The sequence below is a fragment of the Myripristis murdjan genome, chromosome 10 (assembly GCF_902150065.1).
Source record: "Myripristis murdjan chromosome 10, fMyrMur1.1, whole genome shotgun sequence".
Lineage (NCBI taxonomy): Eukaryota > Metazoa > Chordata > Actinopteri > Holocentriformes > Holocentridae > Myripristis > Myripristis murdjan.
Genome location: NC_043989.1, coordinates 5,165,677 through 5,187,745, shown reverse-complemented (window position 1 = coordinate 5,187,745; position 22,069 = coordinate 5,165,677). Strand labels below are relative to the sequence as shown.

General features: G+C 42.9%; 1 protein-coding gene across 1 annotated transcript in view; it reads right to left on the bottom strand.

The window, feature by feature from the left end:
• The window catches only part of pcgf3 (polycomb group ring finger 3), a 70,678-nt gene extending 50,283 nt beyond the window's left edge, over positions 1–20,395 (bottom strand). Inside the window, exon 1 of the mRNA XM_030062101.1 lies at positions 20,267–20,395. The gene's annotated coding sequence lies outside the window, so the exon portion shown is untranslated. The remainder of the gene's footprint in view (positions 1–20,266) is intronic.
• Positions 20,396–22,069: the final 1,674 nt, after the last annotated feature.

Genomic DNA, 22,069 nt, shown 5'->3' with positions numbered 1-22,069 from the left:
AACCAGTCAAACCGCGACTTGACCTGAATCCCCGTCCGGCTAAACTGGCTGACAGAACTGGTGCCAGGAGTGAAAATATGAAATTATTTCGCTCACCAACACAGACTGTGGTCGTCCTGTGACGTCGCTCGATGGTTTTCTAGTCTGTCACGATTTCGCAGCACAATAGCAAAGTCAGAAATGCCGGTATTGTGACATTACTCCTGCTGCTAAATAACGCCAAACAGCGGTTTTCAGCCACTGCCATAATGTAATTTACACTTTAACCAATACAGACAAGCACACACACACACACACACACAGATAAGAGCGCTGGAGGCCGAGGAAGTCTGCAGATTAACAGTGTACGCAGTCAATCATGAGCTGAACAACTGTCTAAGTAGTTAATGAGTACGCATACACACGAACACATACATACACATTCACGGGCCCACACACACACATAAACACACTCTGGCATCACAAAGAGCCCCTGTTGGCCTGCCTGTGGGGATTGGAGTGTTTGGCCTCAGTATAAATTGGCTGCCAGCTGGAGCGACGGACACTGAAGGCCTGTATTAGTGGACGGAGCCAGGAGGAGAGGCCTCTTCTTGTTGTGGAAGCTTTGGATTCGCTTCAAGACACACACACGCACACACACACACACACACAGACTTTAGAGTAACAGACAAATGAACTGCGTACACAAATTTTACTATGCACACACACCACTGCAGGTATGCACACATAAACATGCATGCACACGGAACACACAGACATGCACGCGCCCACACACACACACCCACACACACAAAGTTATTGTCCTCCTGTTAATTCTGTTTGATGGCCTTCAGTCCTGCAGCCAGGACTCGGTGCCTGGGGAAATCAGTCAGACAATAGAGGCGATCCAAAGCGGAGCAGACTGCACCGGGCCAGGAGGCGCTCCGCTCTGCCAACAAGCGCCCGCATTTGAATAATTGAGCTTTCGAGGTGGGTGACAATTTCGGTGGTGAAACCAAATAGTAGACTTAGCGAGGCTTTGTGTGTAATACACCAAAGCAGGACGGACGCAGAGAGACAGAATCCACACTAAAACAAAACAAAAAAAAAAAATTCCACCTGGTGTTCAGATGATAAGAGGCGCACAGTTCTGCTCACTTTTGGAAATATGATCTAATTTACATTTACTTTTCGTTGATGCCAGTGTGGCGTACGAGTATAATAACCTTCAGTTCTTATTCTGCCAGAATTACAAGCAACCAACAGTCAAGAGGTCAAGGGTCAAACCCACGGAATTAAAACAAAACAAACATCCCAAAATATCCCTGGGACACGGTCAAGTCTGATAGAAGAATATTACGAAAAGCTTCTTTTTACTTTACAAGCCAAGATTTTATTAGTGCTGAAACTATTCAGCTTATAATAAATTACTGGCACAAAAAAATTTAATTTTCCACAGCTGATTAACAGTTTTAGTCACTGATCAAGTAAAAACACCACAACACTGGCTGCTTCCAGCTTCGCAGATCCCCAGCTTTTCTCCATTTCATAGCTTTATAAAATGAACAATTTAGGGTTGCTTTTGGCTGCTGGACAGAGTAAGGAAGTCATTTGAAAACAATTTTCCGACTCTGCTAACGTCTGACAAGCATTTCCATTAGTTTTGACACTTCACAGACTAAATGAAATCAATCAGCAGACTGACAAATACTAACAAAATCATCATTATTTGCAGCCCTTGAGTTAATCAGATGGAGGAGATGGGTGTTTTAGTGAGTCACTACGAGAGGCGTGAAGAAAGACTCGGGCCTATGAGCTCGTCAACATGATGAAAAGTTAGCCACCGGCCAAATGCTTTTTTTCGGTGGGGTAGCTGGGTAAGTTCGTCTGGCTCCACCAGTCACTTTGGCAGGTAACCCACCATTACTTGGAGGTTCGTTTCTTTGCCAAAATTCAATTTGGTTTGTCAGACAGAGAAAGTGGTTGGAAACAGCCAACCATCCTCAATTTTGGAATCCAGCAACCCCCCAAAAAAGTTGTCTTCATCCCGAGCTCATCAAGACAAAAAGTATATTACTGACTACAAATAGTGGACGTTTTTGGACACTGGCTGTACCTTCACCTTGGGTGATTTGCCAGGGATAACATTAAATTTAGAGGTTCTGCGAAACTCAATGAGTAAAGCAGAGCATGAACACTGCCAAGGCTCAATGTCTGACTCCCACTGGCGCCATCCTCACTTAAAAATCTGTACACTCATGACACACTAATGGTGTTGGATTAAACGAAATCAGTTGGGTTTATGTTTCCAGCTCATAACTGCTTAAAAAATTGCAGAACTCTGTCAGTGTAATGGCTAAAAGTGTTGTATGCGTCAGCCTTGTCCTCATTATCAAGACAACAGACTTTTTCATGCTAACGATCCAAGGTTGAAGGAACGGCGCCTGCCAAATCTGTTGTGGTGACATTTGCCTCAGGAAATATCTCTGTAGGCAGAATTATCCTGCTGTGAAATCGCAAGAGCTGATGCCGTCTGATGAATGAATGCAGTGGTTTTCAAAGGAGGGTCTGAGGACCCCCAGGGGTCCTTGAGGGGCTTCCAGGAAGCCCTGAGCAAAATGAGGCCTGGTTTAAATAAAACATAAGAAACCTGATGTCAACACACCAGCTAAATCAAATAATTCTAAATACAGTTTTCATGCAATTTCTTTTTTTTTCTAGCAAATTTTCTGCTATTTTTTTCACAATTTTTTTAATAATGTGATTTTTTTTTTTTTTTTTTTGGCTGATTACCTTTGATCAGGTTTCAAAGGGTTAATCACGCTATACATTAATTCACCAGAGAAAAAAGTGTAGATGATTATTTTAATGCAGTGTTATAATTTCCTTTCTTTGAATCTTCGCCAGTGTTTGAGCTTGGCATCTAAACTGTTTTCATGCTTAATACAAACAAAAATATATTTTCTTATCAGGGGTCCCCGAGGCAAAATGCTTTCAGATGGGAGTCGGCAGCTCAATTAAAGTCAACTTAACATGAAAAAGTTTGAAAATCCCTGAACGAGAGCACGAGGAGCTCCTTTGTAGCGACTCATGGGATCTGATGAGGTTTTCCACTTATTCAATAAAGCGAGTATCAGATAGATTAGACGGTCAAAGAACAAATTAAAAGCAAATTTAGCCTACTTATCTGACAAGCTATATGCCATTAGCTGAGGTCTGCAAAACACCGACTGCCCCAGGTGTGGTAATAAAACAAGACGAGCTAAATTAATGGACCGATAGCCAAACAACGTGTACGGTGGTTTTATCATCAAGCTGATTTGTTGCATCTTTGTAGCTCGAGATAAGATAAACTGTATTGATCCAAGAGGGGGAATTGGGTCGAGCTTGGCTTTAACACTGACAGACGTAGCGGCTCCGGTCTGATTGTAACACCTTGAGGAGAAGATAGCACAAATGCTACGAAGGTGAGGGAGTCCCACAAGTGCCAGCCATACTGAAAATGTACACACTCGTGAAGGCACAAGGTGCTTTGGATAAATGCTTCCGCCAAACGGCGCATGCTGTCAGCGTCGCCAAACGGGCTTGTTATCCGGCGCCTTTGGTTTATCGAACACAGCGTTATTATCCAGCGAGCCGCGGTCCTGCTGTGCCGACACACAAAAAGCTACAAACACAACCTTACATAAGGAGAAGATATCAAAGAGTAAACAGTCTTAACACCCAGAGGCTCAGAGCTCGCTGGCCGGCCGAATGGCAGGAAGACAAAAGAGATAAGCTTCAAACGAGGAACCGAGGCTGCGGCGGAGTCTGTCGAAACATGTTGTTCTCCTTTTCTGAGGGAAAATAAAATAATAAAAAAAAAACGGTAACTCCAAATAATCACATCGTCCCATGTTGGTTCATTTCACTGATAAAACTTCAGTCACTTTCATTTGAATCCACAAATTTGATTTCCCGTCTCAGTTTCGGTTAGCTGTCAGACTTGTAATGTAGTTCTGATTTGCCCTGAATCAGCTGCTGTGGTTTTGGTTTGTCGTTTCCCTTTAGTCAAACTTCCATGTAAGTAAGTGCGGTAAGCTGCTTGTGCCTCTTTGCTGAACTTTCTGGATCAGCGGCGTACCGATCAATATATTGATCATGTACGACAGCTGATCAAGCACATTTCTTTGCAGGGGCATTCTTGCAGCATTTCTCTCTCGATACTGCGAGGTTTCAAAAACTGAAACCTGCAGAGCCTCCCTGGGGTCTGCCGAGAAATATGAGCCCCATCTGTAAATCTGTAATCTCGGTTTAGAAATGCACGGTTTACAAATCGTGCTCTCAGATTATGAACCGATGCCCATGGATTCGTAAACCGCGCCCGCTAATTATGAACCCATGCACAGATTTGTAAACCGTGCCCTGAGATTACGAATCCATGCCCACAAATCTGCCCTTGAAATCCGAGGTTTACACATCTGTGGGCATGGAATCCGAATAATCCTAATCCGAAGGCAGTTTGTGAACCATGCGTATACATTTCTAAACTAAGCGCACAGATTTACACACGACTCCCGGCTGACACCGGGGCTCCATACAAACGAGCAACAAATTCAGGCTTATTTCTTGTCATTTCATTTAATTCTGCAGATACTTTTGCTTTGGATTTTGGAACGTAAATAAAACATTTTAAGTGATCTTGCCTTTTAGTTAAGACCAAACACTACCTGGAGGTGTATTTTCTGTAGGTGGCGCTCTACTCTTGGTGGCAGTCGCTTCTCATGCTGTTTATTCCAAACAAACTGGAAATGTAAACTGCATCGCTGACTGGCACCAATACCTTGACTACAGTACTCAACAATACTTTTTCTCGATACCAATTTAATGCAATCTCGTTATAAAATCAATTTCGTATCGTCTCTTGGTGTCACGTCGTGTTTTTCCTGCATGCAGCCAATCACCAGCATTATTAGATCTTGGCACATGCATGCTGCGTGCTTATTGGCTCCCTGACGCTGACGAGATTTACTCCTTAGGTAGTGCAATTTGGTAGCAAATGACATTTGGCACCAAATTTTGGTACCGTGGCGTTTTTTGATGCTGGATAACACTGAAGCAATTCAGTCGGTGCCATAACAGCATCTAAGTTCAGCACCAAGATCGACTTCCTGTGTAGCAGAGTTAGTTTTTTTGTTTTTTTTTTGAGAAGCTACCAGACAGCAAGTGTTTACAACAGCAACTGTAAAAGCTTTTCCTGAACTGAATATGGGCTGAATCACTGTTGTATTATATTAACTGGTGACAGAGAGCAGCAAAACAAACATTCATTCGTATGAAATGTCAAGGAATATTACTTCAGCTATAATAACAATTGTCTCTAAATGGAAGCTGAACATCTAATTTGATGTTTGTCGAAGGCACTTATTTGTCAGGCTTGAGTGCTCTGTCAAGCTTTCCGCAAACCATCAGGCCCGCTGAGCTAACACATCTATCAGCTATCAGCTATTTGGAAGTCCAAACACTGATAACCTCTCCTGAGCTGAACTGCCCTTTGCTCCGGTGGCTGACGCCGCTTTAAACCCAAGCTCTTGCCTTTCCTGCGTTCCGCATTCACAAATCTGGAGGTCTGATCTTCCCTTTCTTATTAGAAAACAAACTCCAGTGTGTCTGTTCGACCATCACCTGACACCTTCACCGCACGATAAACAAAATTGTGTAAAATGCTTTTCATTTCATGCAAAAGAAATAAAATGATTAAAAAAAAAAAAAGTATCTGCCCTTTTATGATTTCTTTTGCATTTACACATAAACACTGCTGTTTATTTCTCTTTTTTCCCCCCTTTAGTGGCCTGTTACAGACGGGCTTAATTAAAGGGTCACTGTTTCCCGTCTGGTCAGACTGACATTGATGAACCCCATCGACAAAACACCAGTCAAATAAAACCAGACTGTTTATCTGCATTTGAGAGTGTGGCCCTCTCTCTCTCTTTTCCTGGCGTATTTATAATCCACCAGGCAGCACTGATTGCAACGTCAACTTTCAAAACTAATTAAACTGCTAATGTTAGAGGGAAAAACAACAGAATAACAAGTTAAATCAGTTATATCACGCCATTCATAGCAACTCTATCCTGGCAAACAGACGACACAATTTTTTTCACAACTCATTAAACGTCGTTAGGTGTTGTGCAACACAGCAAAAATCAGTGTGATTTTTCAAAGTGAATATACACGCCGATGATGCTTAAATCTTCTGAAAGCAGGCCCTGAAAGATGTAAATGAACTTGAATCAATTACATGAGTGACCTGTTGGTTTAGATTTTGACGAGTGGATTAAATAAAAGCCTGTTGGCGCGGTCGGTGGTGCCTGTTGTCTCCTCAGACTCACATTCACAAAGAGTCGCAGCGGCCCGCCAGGCTTTGGTGCGACTCTGTAATCTTGGATAGATGTTGTCGGGACGCAAAGCTCCTCTCTATCCTAGATAATCATCCTCGGGACCAGAAGCCGCCAGCCGAATGGCGGTAAATTCTGGCTGCGGCCGGTTCTCTTGTGTACTTCTGGTGACCAGCCACGTTGGAAGGCGACCAACTGGACTCCTCGCTGCTCTAAAAACCCACTTGTCTGGTCAAATACTTAGAAGTGGGTGATGAATTTTTAGGGATTTACAACATTTGTTACATCTACTGTTAGAGAAAAAAAAAAAAAAAAAAAACTATTAAAACATGTCCTAAAATTTTTTAGCACCTGGACTTTGCCAAATTAAATACTGAGCCATATGTGCAACTCTTTGGTGTACGGAAGCTGATGTGCAACTGCAGATCTTTTTTTTTTTTTTTAAAAACCCATTTTGGCAAATCTATATTACAAATTCATGAATGCTGATGAACAACTTGCAAAGTGCAGTTCTTGAAACAGATATTTGACTCACACACTGACCACCGACTCCTTACGATGGCTGCTCAAACGGAGGCAATCTAGGAAATAAAACTTGTTCTACTGTGGTACCGACTCGCGCTACAGTCCTGATTAATTAATTAGTCGACTGACAGAAAATTAATCTGTCATAAGAACCAACTAGACTGATGGTTTTAGCCATTCGTCAATTTAAAATACCAAACATTCTGCTGGTTACAGCTTCACAAACGCTCACTTTTGCTTGATTGATATCACAAATTAAAACGTTGGGGTAATGATGGCCACTGATCAGACTAAATAATCAACTATAAAGACCTTATTTGGCCTTGTGAGTTGTGACGGCCATTTGTCATTCATTTTAACATTTCAGTAGTGAAATGATGAATCAAATAAGTGACATAATGAGTAGATACTGCCTGCAGGGTCGTGTTCTCTCCTATAGTTCACACGTACTACAACAACAGAGCGATGCTGGAACAATGCAGAAACAACCAGGTAAAAAAGCAGACATCTGTATTTTTATGTGTTGTCACAAGCAATCATGAAACGTTGTGGCCAGCCTGTGTTTCTAGAAGAGCCTCACCCACTTGTCACTCCACATTTTGCCCCAGTGTCACTTCGGCAGCACTAGCAGCTCTTCTGCAGCCAACAGCTACAGGTGTCAACATCCACTCTCAACCCACAGTGCACCGTGTTTTCGACTGTAACAAAAACCCCATTTACACCGGGGATTAAAATGTGATTGGTACACAGACAAATTACTGGGAAAGGAAAAAAAGTAATGTTAATGCAAGCTGTGAATGCAAGTCCTGACGTCATTCTCAAATTCCCCTCGGGGATCAATCAAGTATTTCAGATTCTAATTCTGATCAGATCTCATTATCCAGAGGACGTATCCGGATACAGAGATCATATTTTCATACAAGGTGTAAATGCGACCAAACCGAACCGTGGCTCACTTGGGACTGGACCGCATCCTGAGTTTTCTTCCACCACACCAAATCTCAAATGCATGTCTCCGCCTCTCAAAAACAAACCATATATCTCATTCCATAGTAAATGGTTCAGTTTAAACAGACCAAAAGCGAGTTGGGCCGCAGAGTCCCAGAGAGCTTGTTTATCTCGGAGCAAGGCCCTGAATCCCTCCAGGCTGCAGGGTCGCTGTGGTGTGTCTGACCTCTGACCTCTCTAACGAGCGAGGCAAACAAAAAGAGAACTTCATACCAAGATCAGTGCAGAATCACACCAAACAGATGAAGACGTGTGTTTATGCGAGCGCCTGTGGATTCAACATGAGGTTTCATTAACTCCGACGGTAATAGCAGGATGCTTCCGAGCTGCCAGTTGCCGGGTAATTTTTATTGCCTCACACCCACACTCACTTAAAATTAACTGAGCTTATTCCCTGAAGTTTGATTTTACCGTGCGTTCTCGTTTGGTGACAACGTCCTGAGGCCTGATGCACTCCTCCCCCCTGCTGTGTTCACAGTAAATCTGTTTAAAAGCACGATTAGGACAGAAACCGGCATTTGTCTGGTGGACAAAAATCAAAGGATTAGTTTTATCAGTTAAAACAGACCAGGGTTTCCTCACTTTCACGACTTCGTTTCAACTACGAGATAGGAAACGTGACAGACTGAGCTGCCTGAGAGAAAATAAGACAAACTGTAGTTTTGAGTTAATAGTTTTGGATGTTTGCCATAAAATTTAACCACGACCTCGATCCTAAAGGTTAAAGCCAAGACTGCACACCAACAATGTGCCAATGAATTTTTCTGGAATTTACTGTCACCTGTATTAAGCTTTAATTATTCAACATCTTATAATCAACATCTTGGCTTTTTCAACGACAACATGGGGTTGTAACTGAGTTTAAATTTAATGATTAATGCCAAAAGGTATGATTCTTTACTGCATAAGCTACATTTAAGATACACAGTTATTAATAATCAGCCTAACTGCGCACTTGTAGATGTCCATGTCACTTTTTTTTGCATTTTGATGATAAGCCGATAGAAGTGCAATAACTCACAGACTGAAAACCATGCACAGTTGCAGCTACAGCAGTTAAACAGATTGAGTCGATGCAGGATCCTCAGCACTTGAAAAGCCCCGTATGATAAACATATCTTTCTTTTTTTGGCATCAAATCACGCATCATTTCCTGCAGGAGTCCATATTAAAATCTATGCCAGTCTTTGTGTTCATCGACCCGGCGTGCTCGCTGTTTTGTCAAGAGAACAGAGAGCAAACACACGACGCACCAAAACACCTATAACCTGTGAAGGTAGACCCACTCTGGGGTTTATAACAAAGCCGGAAAAGTTGGTTAAAACGTGGCAAAACATGTAAACGTTGTCAAGCAGCACAGGAACATCCAGGCAGCCTCGCTTCTCATCTGGTGAGATTCTCCTGCTTCTCCTCTGATTAATAATTCAGGATTTGTTATTATCAACCAATGCGATTTAAAAAAAAAACAAAACAAAACAAAAAAGGATGTTATTGTGGCGATGAACATGTGAGATATTCAGGGATTCGAACCAGCAGCACTCCAGTCTGAAGTTCAATCCAGATTCTTTTCACCTGGGAGTTAACTCTCACCCTGAGGTCGGACAAGATGGTTTTTACTATTTTAAACAAACAGAATTTCATAAAGCATTACATCTAGGTTACAGAGAACACTGTAAATATTGTAACCTGAATCGGTGTATACTCCAGTGATAACATATTTTCACATTTCCAGATGTTTTATCAGTTGGTGAACCTCACCACCAGGCCATATCGCTGTAGACAGTTTATCTCTAGCCAGCTAATACTGTTATCCCGAGAGAGTAATACCAGTTTACTTGCTGTCATGGTAACATAAGCTGCTGCGAGCTGGCGTCTTAATGCTGCTAACAGAGGATAAACCACACAACCTGAATGGAGGAGAGGAGGCCTTCCCATTCAAATGGACACAGCAGGTTGGTCAGGTCGGCGCGGTGGCCATTTCTACGCGTACGGTTGCCACTGCCAAGACCTGTGGCCGATGCACGCGGCTAATTTCTGTATAAACCGACTTGCAACAAGTCACCGACTGTCTGAGGTGAGAGGTTTTGCAGCAGCGACCAAACGAGCAGCCAGAGTCTGGAGCAGGGCTTCTCAAACGGGCTGAAAAAAAAAAATTGCTGAAAGGTCACTCATGTTTATTCAAGATCAGAGCTCCGGAGCGATTCTCGATTACAAAATAACATTTAACCGACTCACTTATAGGTCGCGCTTGTTTCTTTCCTCTCTTCTGCTCTGTGTGTTTCAACCGCACACACACACACACACACACACACACACAGAGCGGAGCAGAGGAGAGAAAGTGAACCAGGTGAAGTGAAGATAGGGTTATTCAAGTTGACGACACCACACTCATTACATTACTTTAAGTGGGAATAAAGCCACAAATTAAATCTTACACTTCATAAAATGAGGTTTGTGCTGGGTCCAGATTGACTTCCCCTTTAGGTCCGAGTGTGGACCGAGGACCGTACTTTGAGAAGCCCTGGTGTACAGAGTGGAGACTGGAGGGGAAGTCAGCATTGTTGGATCGATCGGTGGTAACTTTCAACATCAATTAGTGCTTTGAGCAAGCAGACGCGCCGCAACCTATCAGCTCTCAAGTTAGTCGTAGCAACGCACTTTGCGGGCCTGCTGACGTGCGTCGTCACCATAGCGACAAGCCACAATCGCCATTTCATCCTGTGCATGCCAAACGACGACAGCAAACAGATGAATGACCGTTCAGCTCCGTTCAACTTCAGCGGGATAAACACTTTTCGATCTTGTGAAATTGCTTCTCCGCCGGGTGAAAAATGTCAAACCTCAACTCAAGCTGAGCCGAGTTCACCCCCGGGCCAAAACTTCCAAAATGAAAGTGAAACTGCTTGCAACCCCTGGAGCCACATGGATAAAACTCTGTGTAGATTCATGTCTAAAATTGTGTGTGTACACAAAGCCAGAAATATGGTTAAACATCCTTTTTGACAAAAAAACATTCGTCCACATGGTTCTGGTTTAAAAAATCTCAGTCACTGAGGAGCTGGGCGTACGGGCACGAGCCTCTTTTCCACTCTCAATCTCAGAAACATATCAGTGATAGTTTATCGTACTCTTATCCAAACAGACATTACAAGGTGTGTCGCAACTTAAGATAATAAAAACAATGTTGACAGCTAAATAAAATGCTGCCTCTGCAACAGAAAAGAATGTTAAGAAGTAATTAATAAATGTTATCTTAACAAATGTGCTTTGGATTGGCATTTTAATAAATCTCTGTGTCAACATCAGAAGATAAATAATCAGCGCATCTGGTTACCAACCTAAGCAAACAAAACGTTTTACTAAAATATTCTGTCTCTCGCTGGATATTTTAACTCCACCTCATCACATTGCCCTCACAGCGCTCGAGATAAACATGTATGCACGGTCTGCATGTCAATACTCCTCTTAGTTTCCATACTAAATGGAAACTAAGAGGAAAGTTACATACTAAATACCTACTAAATACATACTAAATACCAGTTTATGGCATACGCATGGCCTCTGGTTCACATGTCGACTGTGGGCCGGCTAAAGTCAAGTTGAAACTGTGCAGATTCAAACAGCAGAACTGGAATCCGTCTGCTCATCACTTGCTCGGTGAAAACTAGTTCCTGTTTTGTGCAGCAGAGAGGATTTCCCACCAGAGTGGGCCTGGTGGTTCACTGTGTAAAACGCAGTGTGGACGAGGCCGGTCTCCTCTGCAACAGTCTCGCTTGTTTATGCCTCAGACGTTACTGTGGTGATGATTTATTGATGTTAAAATGCTACATATAGCGCCTTCCGTCTGCTTTTATTACATGAGACTGTGAAAGTTATAAAAAATTCATATCAAACCTGTAATCTGCATCATTTCGAGTTTTGTGAGCTCGTCTGCGGTGTTTCTGCACCGCACTTCCCAGAAATCACCTGTTATCGGTCGAGCAGCGCTCACGCGAACCACCCAGTTCTTCTTCTGTTTATTCCAAACGAATCAGAAACAGAAAAACGCATCACGTCCTGTTCAGCGGTGGATTTTTTCCAAGGTTACAGCCTGCCACACACTGAGTACAAATGCAAAAGCTGCTGTTGGACGGCTACAGGTTGGATCACCGTGATATCAAACAGTAACAGTCTGCAGGAAAAAAAAAATGAGACATTTATCTGAAAATGTCACTGCTTATTAGTTCAAATGTCCTTTACTTCACTTTCAGGCCGCTGCTGCTCTGAAAAAGTGAATTTCTGGCTGCAGTGATCCACCTCGGGAGACCTGCAGCTCCGTCAGTCTACCTGTCACCTCTGACAAGTGAAAGTGCTGAGAGTTTAACTCTTCAGGCCCGAGTGGGGCTCTTAGACGGCTCCTGACCCGCTGACCTCCAGGGTAATGACACCAGTGACCCGGGGAGGGGACGGGGGCTCTATGCTGGGGCTGGGAGGGGAGGGGGGGGGCATCCTGGACGCTGCAAACCCGACAGTACTAACTGCTCTGCTGCAGGAGAGGTCACGGGAGGTCACTTCACCTTAAATGGCCACAGCAGAAAGAATGAGAGGGAGAGACAGAGAGAGTGTGTGTATTCAAGTGTGTGTGTGTGTGGGTGTGTGTTGGGGGGGAAGGGAAGACCTGTGCATCAGCCCTCGCTGGGTAAAATACCAGCTGACAGCAGAAATGCATCAGCTCATCTCTGTTTTATCACTGCTGAGATGAGGATACAAAATCAATTGAGAATTTGATCATAACATGATTATGATTTAATTAACCCTTTCTGTGATTAATCAAGTAGAAAACACCAAATATTCATAAAAGCAGAGATTTGCTTGATCTTCTCTGTTGATCTTTATTATTATTATCATTATTATTTTTGCAGCTGGACAAAAGTAAGGATTTAATTTTAAGACAATACACTGGCAGGCCAGCTTGTCATGGTCACTTGCCATTTTTGCCATTTCTCAGTGTAAATTATTAACCAACAATATCATAAGCAGATTAATAACAAAAATAATCTTTAGTTGCTGACTTTTATTAAATCGAGCCATTGTGTTTCTGCAACAAAGGAGTATGTTATTATCTGCTGTCTGGATTGCATTGAGCAGTCTGTCTATTTTTAGTCAAAAAGTCCGATTTTCTGGATGCATCTTCCCCACCCGCAGTCTGCGGTGAAGACGGGGCTTTCAGCAACAAGGAAGAAGCGATGAGCCATAAAGTGGGTTTGTTGGTTAATCGGCCTGCGACAGGGAAGCCCTCTCTTGCCTTTCCAGTTTTAGCCACAAACTGTGGGCTTCAGCCCCGAGGCGAGGCGGGGCGAGCCCGACGCAGACCCAGGGATGACAGTTATTACCCGTTCACTGTACAAGCTGGCCAGAAGTACGAGGCAAGCAAGTAATTATTTCCCCATTTGGCCCACCAACATTCATTTACAAAGGCTTTCTGAGCTCGTTAATCTGACGAAGATGTTAAATAGCACTGTCACTCGCTCATCGCTCAATTACAGACTCTCAGAGGAAAGTTACGGCAAACGCAGACCTTCGCTGAACCTCGGGCGCTTTTTATCCTGAACAAGCACTCAAACAGCTGACAGACTGCCGAATAAAAGCTGACCTGTAATATTACACGGCTCGTTATTTCAACTGGGCCTTGTGGAGGATTCTGTAATTTAGTATGAGGGTCTAGACAGTGATCAATAGGTACGCTTTTTCTTTTTAAAAAAGAGGGGGTAGAGTTGAAGTTAATACAAAAAAAAACAAAAAAAAAAAACAACCTCCCAGCAAATTTTCCTTCAAACTGGTAGTTTTAACAACCATTTTGATGCATGCACATAACCTACCTCTCTCTTTTTCCTCTTTAATATCAAACCCAGGAAGGAGTAGCAGAACCTCTCCATCCACAACAATCATCATTTGTAAATCTAGAGAATACTTCTGTCACTCAGTCGGCTAAGACAGGGAAGTACTAGTAATAGTAACTGGCTTATGGGCACTGATACTGCACAGGTAGGTTATTCTTGTAAAACAAAGTCTGACTTATCAAAGTAAAAGGTTAAGAGAAAATTGAGAGGAAAAAAGTTTCACAGATTTTTTTTTTTTGTCTTGGCTCTTGTGTGATCTGAGATTTTTGTGACTTGCTGCTGACTAAAATTTAAGTTATTGTCTTTTTCCATGTTTAAGGACATAACTGGTCACAATACTCCACTCAGTCCAGGATTAGGATAATGCAATTTTGATTTTCTGCTGTGGAGGCTTTGCAGCTTAACTGCAAACAAATAAATAGGCTAATACTCACTGATATATGGCTAATGAGATATTGAGAGATAACTGAAAGAGACTGCTGAGGTGTGGCTGTAGGTTGACTCAGTCATGTTTCTACTCCAAAACGTTCACAATGTGTTAACGCAACGGTGAGAAATGTAGCTTGACAAGAGTCGACTCGGTTAACCTGAACAAGCGGTTTGTTTTTGGATTTGTTAGCTGATTTGTTTAAGTGTTTACAGCCGTCTGGCCACAAGCGACCCCGGCTTCACAACATCAGCTCATCAGAGACAAAATCCTGAGTGGGGCTGGGCGATATGGACTAAATAAAATACCACGATATTTTTTAACCAAATATCTGAGATATTTTGTGATGATATTGTAGATCTGATTACTGGAGCTTTCACATAATATTTACATGGTAGGATTATTGATAAACAATCATTAACAATGTGGCTATGAAGCCCAGGCAGGTAGAGACAAATTACAGCACAGCAAAAAAAAAAAAAATCTAAGTTCAGAAAAATGTGTCTGTTTTGTAAGGGTGGGAGAGACCAGCAGCCCCACGATACGATATTATCACGATACGATAATATCACGATACTTGCAACACAATACCATAGCATTGTGATTTTAAACATTTTGCGATATGCTGGGTATTGCAATAACACAACTGCAAATTATGTTCCCAAGGCAAAACTCTTGTCAACATGATTTTTCTGATAAGATCAATTTGCATCAGTTCTTGGCGACAGAATATCAATACTTGGATGCGTCGGTGTATCGATACAATATTGTCACACAAAATATCGCGATACTACGCAGTAGCGATTCTTCCCCAAACCCTACTCTTCTCTGAAATGCAGCCTTTAACCCAGGAAAAGGCAAAATTAATGTCACATCAGGATATTATGATATCCAAATCCCAGAGAATATCTAATATCACAGTATTGGTATAATATTGATATATTGCCCAGCACAGAAAATAACCATGTACTATTGAAACAGCATGCACACACACACATTCAGCTCCTCTCAGACATTGTGGCCAGGAGCTGAAGACCTCCAACATGGCCGCCAGAGTTTAGCCTAAACGACCTCACCTAAAAGCCCAGTGGTGGAAAACTTCCAGATTAGCCTTTAGTTTGTTTTTTTTTTCCCCTCCACCATTCAGTTTCTCATCACAGCGACACTATGAAGAGAAGTCAACAGTCCAATCAAAAAGAAGGCGATTTGTTGGTAATTTCATCGGCCTTTACACAGGTCACAAATTAGCAGGTGACCTGTTCGGACCCCTGCTGATCAGAGCCCGGGATGATAATCTCATGGGACTGTTGCAGGGTTCAGAACGCAGGACTGAAATGATGGTTAATCTATTTACACTGAACTCAAGTCCTGGATGACAGTGGTATTTTAGGTCAGCGCGTTAAGAGTCCGGAGCCCGTTCATCCTCCATCAATTAGCCAGCCGCTGCTCTGCAAATCAAATGAGCTGCTTCAAAAATGCACCATGCAACAGTTAAAAAAAAAGCCTCCAGAAATCAGGCTAAACGCCGCCTAGTATGTATGTATGGCCGTGTCATCGAGGTTTCCTGCAGGCCCGGTTGTCCCTGTCTGAGCGGAGCGCCATAAACTAGGCCATCACGCTTTTAAAAGGGGGAGAAAGTTAACCTGCTGGATCTGAAAAACAGGCTCATTTACTCTGCTTCGCTTCCCAGTGAGTCCCACCTCAATCTGGCTCATCTTCTGTTTGTGAGTGTTTTACGTAAACACCAAGGCAGGTTGCACCACTTCATTTACACAACCTGTTGAGAGCTATTACTCCACGTGTTGACATAAAACAGATACGATCGAGGAGCGGCGGCAAAGGACAAGCTGGACGACGACAGGAGTGTCTGCTGCGTGAAGCGACCGATCACGGGAAACCACACGTTGTTTGTTTTGAATGGGAACTTCTTCAGAAAAATGTAATGGTCTTGGCGTCAATGGAGAGTTTTAGCATCCTGTGGTCTAAATGCAATTACAGATGCACTTCCATCCTGCCAAGAAACATGTCTGCAGTTTTGTGAAGTATAGATAACCAATAGAGTAAATAAAAAAAAAAAAATCCATAACATTTTTTGTGCAATCTAAACAGACCTGAGAGGACTTCTATCTAACTGAAACAAATAGGATATAATAATCACATTGGATCATCTAATTGAGCCTGCACCATTTTCGTGAATATTGCATAAACAGTTTGATTTATGATGCACCTGGACACGGCTTTTCCTGCATAATTTCTTCTTCAATGCTGAACTAATGTTCAAAGAAACAGTGTGAAGAAGGTAAAAGGAAACCAGGGTCAGTTTCTCCAAGCTGCAACTTCATCTGCAGACCAAGGATCCTCCACAGCTCCACAGAGGGCTGGAAATACCTCCGTGTCTGAAGAAAAATGTGTCTCCTTGCAACTGGGTCACTGTTGGGATTTAGTTTTTGATTAATTGTACAGCCCTACTCCTTAAGGAGCAGCATCCTACCGGCCTGTCCTGTAAGGCCAATAACTTTATCAAACTGCCCAGAGAGACTGCATTAAAGTCTGGCTTCAAAGGTCACTTCAGACAGACTCATAAGATTTTCCTGCAGGTTTCCACCAAGGATGCATCCATTAAGGGGAGAAGAAAGAGAGAAGGCCAGGTCTGAATTCATCCTGAATACAAATACAGATGGGTAACAATTTAATTTCCCAAACAGGCCAAAGGTGCTAATCTGCACTGTTTCTTTTCAAAATCATGTTCCTGACTAAAGCCTTGTTCAGACTGCCAGCCCGAATCCACATGAAATGTTATTTTTGCAGACTGCATCCAAGCCACATTTGGAGGTGGTTTGAAATGTGCTTCCAATTGGATTTCTACAGATGTGTCTCGGTACGGACACTCTGGCCGCTCAAACAGCATCTCAAACTGTCTTGTGCATCGCTCGCAACGCGGCACAACGTCAAATCCAGAGTGACGGAAGTGCATCAGAGCGGCATCACGATGTACACCAGCCTCCTCCGCCACCGAGTTTGTCTGGTGCAGCGGAGGAGTCCTGCGCCCCGACTTGACAGCGCTGTTGTTTGGAGGGCACATAGTTACTGACACCTACGTCGTTAACACAGCAACTGCAGACTGAACAAAGTCTAAACGAGAAGGCCTGCAACCCCACCACCCCTCAAACCACACACAGACGAGGTTTATTAAATTGTTATGGAAGGAGAGAAAATTTCGAGCTCTTCTGGTTGGTTCCAATATGGAAATGGCAACCAGTTAGACCAAACACTGGTGATGGAGAAATGTTTTCTGGAGGTCAGTATCTGATATCTTTCCACCCATTACTGCCAATACTAATTTTTTTTTTTTTTTTTTTTTTTTTTTGTGTAAGAATCAATACAAATACAGCATACAAATGCAGACACAAAACAGGCTCAACTTTTTGCACAGCCTGTTAGAACATAATGAACTGTTTTGTGTAAGAAATACCTTGTTAATTTTGCTCTGTTGCCAGTTTTACAATTTCTAGAAGTCACAAAAATGCCCAGTTTCACAAGCATGTGAATATTGCCACTTCTCAGGCCGATATCCACGTTGCTGTTTAAAGCTGATATCAGTTTATTCCAAAGTCTGATGAAATACCGATCCATTGCTAAATGTTGGTAAACGTATCTACAGTACCATCCACTTTTTACGTGACATAATTTAGAGGCCCTGCAATACTGTAAAAACTGTAGCTGGCTGTAACAATGTCAGTGATGGCTGGAAATGTTGTGACTGACTTGTATTTTCTGATCAGTGTGGATTAAAAAAACAAACAAACAAACAAATAAAAACTTCCTGTCCTGCACAACCATTCATGTTAACTTCTTGGCCTTTTTGTGATTCTGATCACGCTCCAGAAAACACTACAGGTTTTTAATCTAATGAACACTACACATGCTGACACAGCTATGACACACACACACACACACACACACACACTGTAACTCCCTTAGAGTGGGCTGTCCCTGCCTCAACAGGCAATCAACATGTTCATGTGGAATCTTTCTATTGGCTGGAGTGTGTGGCTGGATGTGCTTCCCTATTACACAGTACACCAGAACTGAAACCAGTGAGGCAACATCGTCAAGGTGAATACACGATTTCATCACCGGCGCCGTTTGAAGAGAGCTGCGGCGCATATATCTCCCCTTGATCTTTCACATTCATTACACACCACCAACCGCGCAGAAATTTTGCTATAACCTTATGATCGCTCATCAAATGTTGTTCGGTTTTAGGCTCAGGGGCCAGCTGGCAAAGGAGAGCAGCCCTGAGTTTGCCTGCAAAGCAAGCAGAATGCCAACATGAAAGTTGATGCTTGGCTAGTATGTGCTCTCTTATGCAACAGACACATCATATGGGATCTCCAAGTACAGGCCAAGACACATCCAGCCAGCCAAGAACCATCAGTCAAGGCCAGTGAGTCCCAAACTGGGGTCCAAAGACACCGGGGGGGCCCCTTCAGAGGGTTTCCAGGGGCCGATTCAAAACGAGGTTCACTTAAAAGCTGCACTTGGCAGGATTTTTCTGTAAAAGTGCAACCATTTTATTAGCCTACATCAGAAAGTGGGGCTGAACCAGAGAAAAGGATCCCATCCCCTCTGAGACGCCACAGATTTGACCAAATTAAATCCTGGTGTCGGGTCACAACAGTTTCCCGTCCAAAGGAAGTGAGAAACCAAAACTTCAGAGTGAAAGCCAAAACTGTCTCCTAACCTAACCAGCAGCACGCAAGCTGCGCTCACCCATTTTGGATCTCTTGCCTCTCTCTTTCACTTACAATCTCTCTCTCGTCCCTCTGGTTTCACAAAGTGATCCCAGACCTGCCAGGCTGGTAAACATGAACATGCTGTGCAAAGTGAGCAGACGACACGTTACAGGATTCCTGGGTTCGGAGGAGTTCACAAAAATAGAGGAAAACGCCGGGACGCTGTCTCCACTCGCACATCAAAAATTAATCTGTCAGGAGGAAGCGTTTAGTACACGAGAACCTTCATCAGGCACCAGGCACTGCATCAGCCAGGGCATTTAAGGTGAAATTTTTCAGCTGCCTCTCACTGCTGTTTGGAGCTGCCTGTGTGTGTGAGCTCGCCTGGAGCACCTTTAATTTCAATGTTATTGCACTGATTTGAACCCAGCACTGCGACTGCATATAAAAAATCACTATTCCACGGGTTCAATCTGCACAAAAACACACATACAAGACAAATCTTCCCAAAATGAGGCTGTGAGGCTGTGAGGGCATGCATGTCTGAGAGGGGATTTTATGTGAAAAGTTTAGATCATATTGTTCACATGTGGAGGGTTTAAAAAAAAAAAAAAAAAAAAAGGTGTTGCTCGATTTGTGAATGTGATCCCTCCCCCCCCCCCCCCCCAAAAACTGAGCAGACTTGTTGGCTGCTCTGTGCATGCCTTCTTCCCCCAGATCCCCCCACAATGTCACAGCCTGCTGCAGTCTGGCGAGGGGCGACATCCACCCTGAAGAAAAAAAATGCACCAACTTTCTGCTGCCCTTCTCCATTTGATCGAAACCTCATGCATTTTGCACACACACACACACACACACACACGCTGAACTTTGGACACCGGGGAGGCAGAGGTTAGCCTAATGGTGGACCACTGGCTCGTTCTTTTTTTTTTTTTTTTTTTTTTCAAGAACATTCCAGCTCAATGGGAAAGAAGAATTGGTCTATCGCTCAAAGAAACAACAGCGTTATTTGTGGTGAGACAGGCACGGAGGCGTCTGCCGGGGCCGGTTCTCCTCCGTGGGAGACGGTGTGCATCCCGGCCAGCGTTAAAGCCGCCTTACGAGGCACTTTTCCCTTAAAAAAAGCCCCATCCCGGTGTGCAACTGCAGGGCCCGGCGCCGCCATACGCCACCACATAGACACATAAAACAACACGTATAGCATGCCCGATAGCAGCAAGCGGAACGAGACAGGCGAAAAATGAGGAGCAGGGAAACAAACCGAGGGCGTAAAACACCGACACACACACCGCGGGCGGAAACACGCCGAGGACAAGTCAACTTAGACGAACTAACCTGTTTGGGAACAGTACCGTCCGCTGGATATTGGGTTGAATCCGAGTTAAATCCACTATCAGTAAAACAAAGAGGCGAAAATGTACGAGCGATCCCGGAACAGGTCGAAACAGCACTCTTGGAGCGGCGGGGCGCATGCGCGTTGCGTGCGCACGGTGGGAGGAGGGCGGAGGAGATGAAGAGGGAGGAGGAGGAGGAGGTGGTGTGTGGGGTGGGGGAGTGAGTGAGTGTGCTGAATGAGTGCAACTAATTTCCAAGTTTGACTCCGCTGTGTGACTCATTTATTATTAATTTTGAGGAAATAAAAGGCCCGCATCGATTGTTTGTAATGCGCGTGCGGAGGAGGAAACAAAGTCAATAAAATAAAGAGTGAGGGAAATAAAACAACATTGTTATTGGGCGAAATGTAACTGTCAGTACACTTACCAAAGAAAGCCTGCTCTCATTTTTATAAAGCTATTATACAAATATTACAGCAAAACTATAATTCCCTATAGGCATTTTCAGTCACACAACAAGTCACTACAAGAATATAACAGGACTATTGTTGTGATAATGATACCAATAATACCACAAGATGATTAGAAATACACTATTGAGTACTCCAAATAGATTGTAAATAAATCAAGTACTTTAAAGTACTGCAAGTTTACCATAAACTCACTAATTACCCTCACAGACTCACCATAAGGTCCCCCTGGAAAACTGTAGGATCTATAACTGACTTTTATGGGTAATTAATGCATAAATATTTTCAATGATTCACCTTTAAAAACGGATGCTTTTATTGCTCTTTTCTGCATTCTTTCTATCTATCTATCTATCTATCTATCTATCTATCAATTGTTCTTTCAATTGCCTGTATTTGTGAAATGGTTTGCACCACAGACATGATAAATGATGCCAAATCTATATTATTTTTGGTCAGCTGAGCCTGCTATAAAATGTCAAAGTTCATGGACACGCAACTTGCTGTAAAAAATTTACTTTCTCCGCAAGTTTGCCTGTGGAGTGTAGAAAACACATTTTTAAATTAGCTGAGGGTGATGCAAAAAGGTCACATTCTTGACCCCGCTGGACCATTTGTCATTAAATGTGTGATCAGCCTCCTTGGTGTTCATTAGTGCAGCATCTTTGGCTGCATTTGGTTGCTTGTGGAAATTACTATTCCTGGATTTATATGACGACTTTCACAGAGCGGTGTCCATCAAGTTTGAGGACCAGTACTTCCTTTTAACAGGTGTCATCACATTATTCACCATAAATAAATGAAGGCAGACCATACAGAGGAAAACATACCTTATTACAAGATTTAAATAAGCAGGAAAAGAGCTGAGTGAGAATAAACCCGACACAGAGAAGCAGAGGCTCGTGAATCACAACCCTGCCCTCTGTTGTTGACAGTAATTACCCTCCAGTGAAGAAAGGCAATACAACTTGATGTTAATAAACTCCTGAGCATGTGACTACTTAGTATTACCTCTTTGCATAATTCACAAATTACCCATTATCATAATTTCTCCCCTCAGAATAAAGACCTCCGGAGGGCAGTGCAACATGTTACAGCCGAGCTCTGTCAACCTCTAACAGGAATAATAAGCCTGACTTAATTATTTGTGGCAATCAATTACCCCGGGAAGTCTGTATAGTGCCGCCCCTGACTACAAAAAAAAAAAAAAAAAAAAAAAAAATCACTAAAATCTTTATGATATTCATAGAGGGGATTGTAATTTGATTGTGGCACTCAGAAGTGAATAACTGGTCTTGATAGAAAAAGCAGGGAAATAATCATAAATCATCATT